The sequence below is a fragment of the Bos indicus x Bos taurus genome, chromosome 7 (genome assembly GCF_003369695.1).
Source record: "Bos indicus x Bos taurus breed Angus x Brahman F1 hybrid chromosome 7, Bos_hybrid_MaternalHap_v2.0, whole genome shotgun sequence".
Classification (NCBI taxonomy): Eukaryota; Metazoa; Chordata; class Mammalia; order Artiodactyla; family Bovidae; genus Bos; species Bos indicus x Bos taurus.
Window position 1 is genome coordinate 96,379,709 of NC_040082.1, and position 7,682 is coordinate 96,387,390.

A 7,682-nucleotide genomic window follows, 5' to 3' on the forward strand; every position below is an offset into this window, starting at 1 on the left:
TTGAAAAGCTTTCTTTTGCTTGCCTAGTAGATGCCAAGTGAAGGTCACCCCACAATGCTGTTTCAGCCCCAGTTGACCCTAGCAGTTCCCTAACCAACCACACATAGCTTGCTTTTCCTAACTGGTACTTCAGAATTCTCTGATCTCTGGAGGCAGTATAGTGTAATCATAAAAACCATGGGTTCTGGATTAAGACATAGTTCCACTACATACTAAAAATACAACACTGGCCAGTCATTTGAGTTCATTTGTGCTGTTTCACTGTGTATGTTATGTGGATAATAAATATCTCTTGTCTTTAGACAATAGCCATTCTGACAAGTGTGAAGTGATATTGTATGTGGGTGTTTTTAAGATTTATGTATTTATTTTTGGCTGCCATCCAATGCAGTGGGCATGAGTACAATCCCTAGTGCAGGAATTAAGACATCATATTTTACACCACGTGGCCAAAAATAAATAAATAAAAATAAGGAAAATAAAAAAAAATATCCTCAGCTCAGGACACATGCAAATCTAATTGAATCAGAATCTTTGGCAATGAGACTCAGTTGTCAGTATATTTTAAAATTTATTTTATTGTAGTATAGTTGATTTACAATGTTGGGAAATAGTATTTTTAAGCCTTCCAGATGATTTTGATAAAAGCCAAGGCTGAGAAGCAGTGACATGCACCTTCATACATAGACTGCATGCAAAAAATTAAAACATAGTAATCAACTGGAAAACAAACAACAGCTTTGGGAAAAATATATATTTAAATCTGTAAAAAGGGAGTTTTTTCATCTTTCTAGAATGTGGATCACCATGATAAGCTAGATACTCCTCGTTAGGTATAATAAGATTCAGTCATGCAGTAGTTCTAACGTCTACAGAATCCCAGGATACTCTCCCAGCCCCATTAAAAACATACCAAAAGAAGTAATATTCAGGTGTAAAACAAGGAGAGACAGGTCCTACGAGCTACAAGAATGATATCATGAAAGAGGTAGAATTTTCAGGTGTTAATGTTGCTACATTTTCCAACCTACACTCTAAATGGGTGGCACAGGCAATGAGATTAGAACATTTTTCTGGAAAACCTCCACATGGTCCTTTTGATGTGTCTGTTCCTCAGACTGTAGATGAAGGGGTTCAGCATGGGGATGACCACAGTGTACATCACTGAGGCCACTGCACCCTGCCTGGGAGATTGTGAGATGGTTGGGCTGAGGTACACACCAAGGCCAGTTCCATAAAATAAGCAAACAACTGCCAGATGAGAAGCACAGGTGGAGAAGGCTTTATACCTCCTACTTGATGGGACTCTCAGAATGGAGGAAAGAATTTTGTAGTAAGAGAAAAAGATTCCTGAGAAAGGTAGAAAAACAAAAATGGCACCATCAAAATACGTGACTATGTTATTGGTGAAAGTATCAGAACAAGCAAGCTTGAGGAGCTGAGAAGGCTCACAGAAGAAATTAGAAATGTCAACATTCTTAAAGTAGGTAAGTTGTAGCACAATCAGATTGTGCACCTGGGAGTCCAAAAGGCTAAGAAAAAAAGACACCAAAACTAAGAAGCAGCAGAGGCGAGGGTTCATGATGACCATGTAGTGTAGTGGGTGACAGATGGCCACAAACCTGTCATAGGCCATCACAGTAAGAAGCAGACAATCCATACATCCAAAAAGGATAAAAATAGACATCTGTGTCAGGCAGCCTGCATAGGAGATGACTCTGCTGTGAGTTAGGATGTTCACAATCATCTTGGGGACCGTGGTGGAGGCAAAACCGATGTCAGCCAAGGAGAGGTTGGAGAGGAAGAAATACATGGGGTTGTGGAGGTGGGAGTCAGAGGTTACAGTGAAGATGATGAGCAGGTTCCCCAGCATGGTGACTAGGTACATGGCCAGGAACAGGACCCAGAGCAAAGGCTGCAGTTCTGGATCGTCTGAGAGGCCCAGGAGGAAGAATTCTGAGACACTGGTTAGATTTCCAGTTCTGTGTAGCTCAGACACCTTTGGAAAAAGAAAAAAAGGCTGGAAAAATAGGAAATATGTAAATCGTCATGCAGTCCTGCATCATATTTTGGATTCAAGCAATTCATTTCTAAGAGTATACATCTGAGTACCTTCAGCAATTGGAAAAGGAAAGAGCAACCCACTCCATTGTTCTTGCCTGGAGAATTCCATGGATGAGGGAGCCTGGCGGCTTACAGTTTACGGGGCCACTAAGAATTGGACACAACTGGGTGGCAGCACCTTCAGCGATATTTCTCAGTATGAGAAATTCTGTCTTAGAATCGTTTCCTCATTGGCTTCTATGTTATTCATTTTTGTCTATACACTCTTAGATTATAAAACTTCATGAAAAGTGAAAGGAAACAAGAACATTAGAGACAATACATCCATGATCTCAGTTAAATACAGCCTACTTTTAAAGAAATAACAGAACGAGAGATTCCCTTCTTCTTCTAAGAAAATATATAATTATTAAAATATAAAGAAATTATGTCATTTATATAAATCTTATTTTCTTCAAATACAATTCTAGATATTTCCTTAATTTAGAATATTTACAAATATCTATGAAATGCAGAACTATGTCATCTGGATTCTAAATTAAAAATGAATTTTCATAATCAGAACACAGTTTATTTGATATTCAGAGTTTTATCATCTTTGATTTTCTGTCTTCCCTCTTCATGAAATGGGGATTACTCAAATATCAGAGTTGTCTTTTAGAAGTCATTTAGTATATACTTCATATCTTTGGTGGACTTCAAATTTCAATCAATATTGTTTAATTAATTGCATATGGTGCTGGAGTGGTGTGCTGGAGCAGCAAGCCCCTGAGAGGAGATACCCCACGTCCAAGGTCAGAGAAACCCCAGTAAGGTGGTAGGCTCTGGAATGGCTGTGAGGAGATACCCCACGTTCAAGGGCAAAGGAGAAGTCCCAGCAAGATGGTAGGAGGGGCGAATTTGCATTTGGAATCAAACCCCATTTCCGCCAGAGATGCTAAGAGGGCTCAAACAAACCTTGTGCACACCAGGACCCAGAGACCCCCACAGAGACTGAGACAGAACTGTGTTTGAGCATCTCTGTGGAGGTATGGGTCATCAGTGGACTGCCACAGGGACAGGGCTCTGGATGCAGCAGACTTGGGTATGGCACAAAACCTCTTGGAGGAGGTTGCCATTAACCTCACCATAGAGCTGCCAGAACTTACACAGGACTGGGAAATAGATTCTCAGAGGGCACCACAGAACTTTGTGCGCCAGGACCCAGGAGTAAGGAGCAGTGACCCTACAAGAGACTGACTCAGACTTGCCTGTGTGTGTCCAGGAGTCTCCAGCAGAGGTGTGGGTCAGTGGTGGCCTGCTGCAGGGTTGGGGGCACTGAGTGTAGCAGTACCTGCATGGGATCTTTTGAAGGAGGTCATCATTATCTTCATTACCTCTACCATAGTTTGGCCCCAGCTAAATAGCAGGGAGGGAACACAGCTCCACCCATCAACAAAAATTTGGATTAAGGATTTACTAAGCATAGCCCCTCCCATTAGAACAAGACTCAGATTTCCTCTCAGTCAGTCTCTCCCATCAGGAAGCTTCCATAAGCCTCTTATCCTTCTCCATCAGAGAGCAGACAGACTGAAAACCACAATCAAAGAAAACTAACCAATCTAATCACATGGATCATAGCCTTGTCTAACTCAATGAAACTGTGAGCCATGCCATGCAGGGCCACCCAAGACGGACGGGTCATGTGGAGAGTTCTGACAGAATGTGGTCCGCTGGAGAAGGGAATGGCAAACCACTTCAGTATTTTTGCCTTGAGAACCCCATGAACAGTATGAAAAGGAAAAAAGATAGGACACTGAAAGATGAACTCCCCAGAGCGGTAGGTGCCCAACATGCTGCTGGAGATCAGTGGAGAAATAACTCCGAAAGAATGAAGAGATGGAGCCAAAGCAAAAACAAAAACAGTTGTGAATGTGACTGGTGATGGAAGCAAGGTCTGATGCTGTAAGAGCAATATTGTACAGGAACCTGGAATGTCAGGTCCATGAATCAAGGCAAATTGGATGTGGTCAAACAGGAGATGGCAAGAGTGAACGTCAACATTCTAAGAATCAGTGAAATAAATATGGACTGGAATGGGTGAATTTAACTCAGATGACCATTATATCTACTACTGTGGGCAAGAATACCTTAGAAGAAATGGAGTAGCCATCATAGTCTACAAAAGAGTCTGAAATGCAGTACTTGGATGCATTCTCAAAAATGACAGATGATCTCTGTTCATTTCCAAGGCAAACCATTCAACATCAGGGTAATCCAAGTCTATTCCATGACCAGTAATGCTGAAGAAGCAGAAGTTGAACAGTTCTATGAAGACCTCAGTTCAGTTCAGTTCAATTGCTCAGTCGTGTCCGACTCTTTGTGACCCCATGCACACACCATGCGTCCTCCACCCCAGGCCTCCCTGTCCATCACCAACTCCCTGGAGTTTACCCAAACTCATGTCCATTGAGTTGGTGATGCCATCCAACCATCTCATCCTCTGTTGTCCCCTTCTTCTCCTGCCCTCAATCTTTCCCAGCATCAGGGTCTTTTCAAATGAGTCAGGTCTTCGCATCAGGTGGCCAAAGTATTGCAGTTTCAGCTTCAACATCAATCCTTCCAATGAACACTCAGGACTGATCTCCTTTAGGATGGACTGGTTGGATCTCCTTGCAGTCCAAGGGGCTCTCAAGAGTCTTTTCCAACAACACAGTTCAAAATTATCAGTTCTTCAGTGCTCAGCCTTCTTTATGGTCCAACTCTCCCATCCATACATGACTACTGAAAAAACCATAGCCTTGACTAGAAGGACCTTTGTTGCCGAAATAATGTCTCTGCTTTTAATATGCTGTCTAGGTTGGTCATAACTTTCCTTCCAAGGAGTAAGCGTCTTTTAATTTCATGGCTGCAATCACCATCTGCAGTGATTTTGGAGCCCCCCAAAATAAAGTCAGCCACCGTTTCCACTCTTTCCCCCTCTATTTACCATGAAGTGATGGGACCAGATGCCATGATCTTCGTTTTCTGAATGTTGAGCTTTAAGACAACTTTTTCACTCTCCTCTTTCACTTTCATCAAGAGGCTCTTTAGTTCTTATTCACTTTCTGCCATAAGAGTGGTGTCATCTGCATATCTGAGGTTAGTGATATTTCTCCTGGCAATCTTGATTCCAGCTTGTGCTTCATCCAGCCCACCATTTCTCATGATGTATTCTGCATATAAGTTAAAAAAGCAGGGTGACAATATATAGCATTGATGTACTTCTTTTCCTATTTGGAACCAATCTGTTGTTCCATTAAGACCTAGAAGACCTTTTAGAACTAGCACCCAAAAAAGATGTCCTTTTCATTATAGGGGACTGGAATGCTAAAGTAGGAAGTCAAGAAACACCTGGTGTAACAGGCAAAATTGGCCTTGGAGTACAGAATGAAGCAGGGCAAAGGCTAACAGAGTTTTGCCAAGAGAACACACTGGTCATAACAAACACCCTTTTCCAACAACACAGGAGAAGACGCTACACAAGGACATCACCAGACTGTCAACACCAAAATCAGATTGATTATATTCTTTGCAGCCAAAGATGGAGAAGCTCTATACAGTCAGCAAAAAGAAGAGCAGGAGCTGACTGTGGCTCAGACCATGAACTCCTTATTGCCAAATTCAGACTAAAATAGAAGAACGTAGGGAAAACCATTAGACCATTCAGGTATGATCTAAGTCAAATCCCTTTATGATTATACAGCAGAAGTGAGAAATAGATTTAAGGGACTAGATCTGATAGAGTGCCTGATGAACTATGAACAGAGGTTCGTGACTGCCGGGGTCCAGCCCCAGCAGGATCCAGGGGTACCCTAAGGATGGCTTCGGCGATAAGGATAGCAAAGCGGAGAGATCAGAGGCTTGATCTTCCTTGATTAACACAGAAAGCCAATAAAGCTCCTGTGTTCCAAGGAGTCATCCTGAAAGAAGAACAGAGAGAGAAAAGGAGGGAAAAGGGGAAAAAAAAAAGAATGACACGGGGAGACCAAGCTTTGGTGAGCTAGGTCCATAACTTTATTTTCAAAAGGAACTTTTATACCTTGGCTTGTACATAGAGGGAAATGAAAGATGCAAAGTCATACAGAGTCAGCCCAAACATTACATCTGTTTTGTCTTTATCGAAACCAGGATTTTTTCTGCATACCTTTCCCATAAACAATGTTGTGTATTATATCTTCTGGCCTTGGAGGCCTATGGACATTTTATGACCCTTTTTTGATAAAGGCTGATCAGCCAGAAAACTTGTTTTCCCTTAAAGTGTTTCTTCTTTATTTCTCCCAGCCTCAGAAAGTGCTAAACAGAGTTACATTCTCACGGAGCAAAGGTGCAGTGGGCCACAACAAAGAAAGAACCAATTAGCTCAAAGGTCTGATGTGGTTAATTCCAAGGCTGCTGCTTGTTTTTCTTACATTCCAACTATGTTAACTAATGCACTCCCAGGTGCACAATGGATAAGGGATATGGGCACTTGGCAGCAAGCATTGGCCCAATAATGAAGCCCTTTACCAGTACTATCTATTCTACTAATTTTTCATCCCTTAAAGGACTCTATGCTCATTAGGACTTTTAGAATGTTTTGGCTTCCCGTGCCTTTCAAGGTTGGGGAGTTGTGAACAATCATGTGTGCTAATATCAGAAGAGTTGGTGAAAGGCACAAAATAGTAAGACAGACAGATTTTGGTTTTGGGGTGGATGCTCGACAGATTCAGGGGGTCCCTTGAGGCCTGATCAGCTTTTTCCTGTCAGGTCTCTTCCGCATGACGTTTGTCATGGGTGGGATCTCCCGTGGTGGCTCCCAGCACGTGACATTGTACAGGAGACAGAGATCAAGACCATCCCCAAGAAAAAGAAATGCAAAAAATTCAAATGGCTGTCTGAGGAGGCCTTACAAATAGCTGTGAAAAGAAAAGAAGTGAAAAGTAAAGGAGAAAAAGAAAGACACACCCATTTGAATGCAGAGTTCCAAAGAATAGCAAGGAGAGATAAGAAAGCCTTCCTCAGTGATCAGTGCAAACAAATAGAGGAAAACAACAGAATAGGAAAGACTAGAGATCTCTTCAAGAAAATTAGAGATGCCAAGGGAATGTTTCATGCAAAGATGGGCACAATAAGGAACAGAAATGGTATGGACCTAACAGAAGCAGAAGATGTTAAGAAGACGTGGCAAGAATACACAGAAGAACTATACAAAAAAGATCTTCATGACCCAGATAATCACGATGGTGTGATCACTCACCTAGAGCCAGATATCCTGGAATGTGAAGTCAAGTGGGCTGTAGGAAGCATCACTATGAACAAAGCTAGTGGAGGTGATGGAATATCAGTTGAGCTATTTCAAATCCTAAAAGATGATGCTGTGAAAGTGCTGCATTCAATATGCCAGCAAATTTGGGAAACTCAGCAGGGGCTACAAGACTGGAAAAGGTCAGTTTCATTCCAATCCCTAAGAAAGGCAATGCTGGAGAATGCTCAAACTACTGCACAATTGCACTCATGTCACATGCTAGTAAAGTAATGCTCAAAATAATCCAAGCCAGGCTTAAACAATATGTGTACCGGAAACTTCCAGATAGTCAAGCTGGTTTTAGAAAAAGCAG

The 7,682-nt window shown here is 41.9% G+C and overlaps 1 pseudogene; it reads right to left on the bottom strand.

Moving 5' to 3' along the window:
• Window positions 1-2,373, bottom strand: LOC113895953 (annotated as a pseudogene).
• Window positions 2,374-7,682: the final 5,309 nt, after the last annotated feature.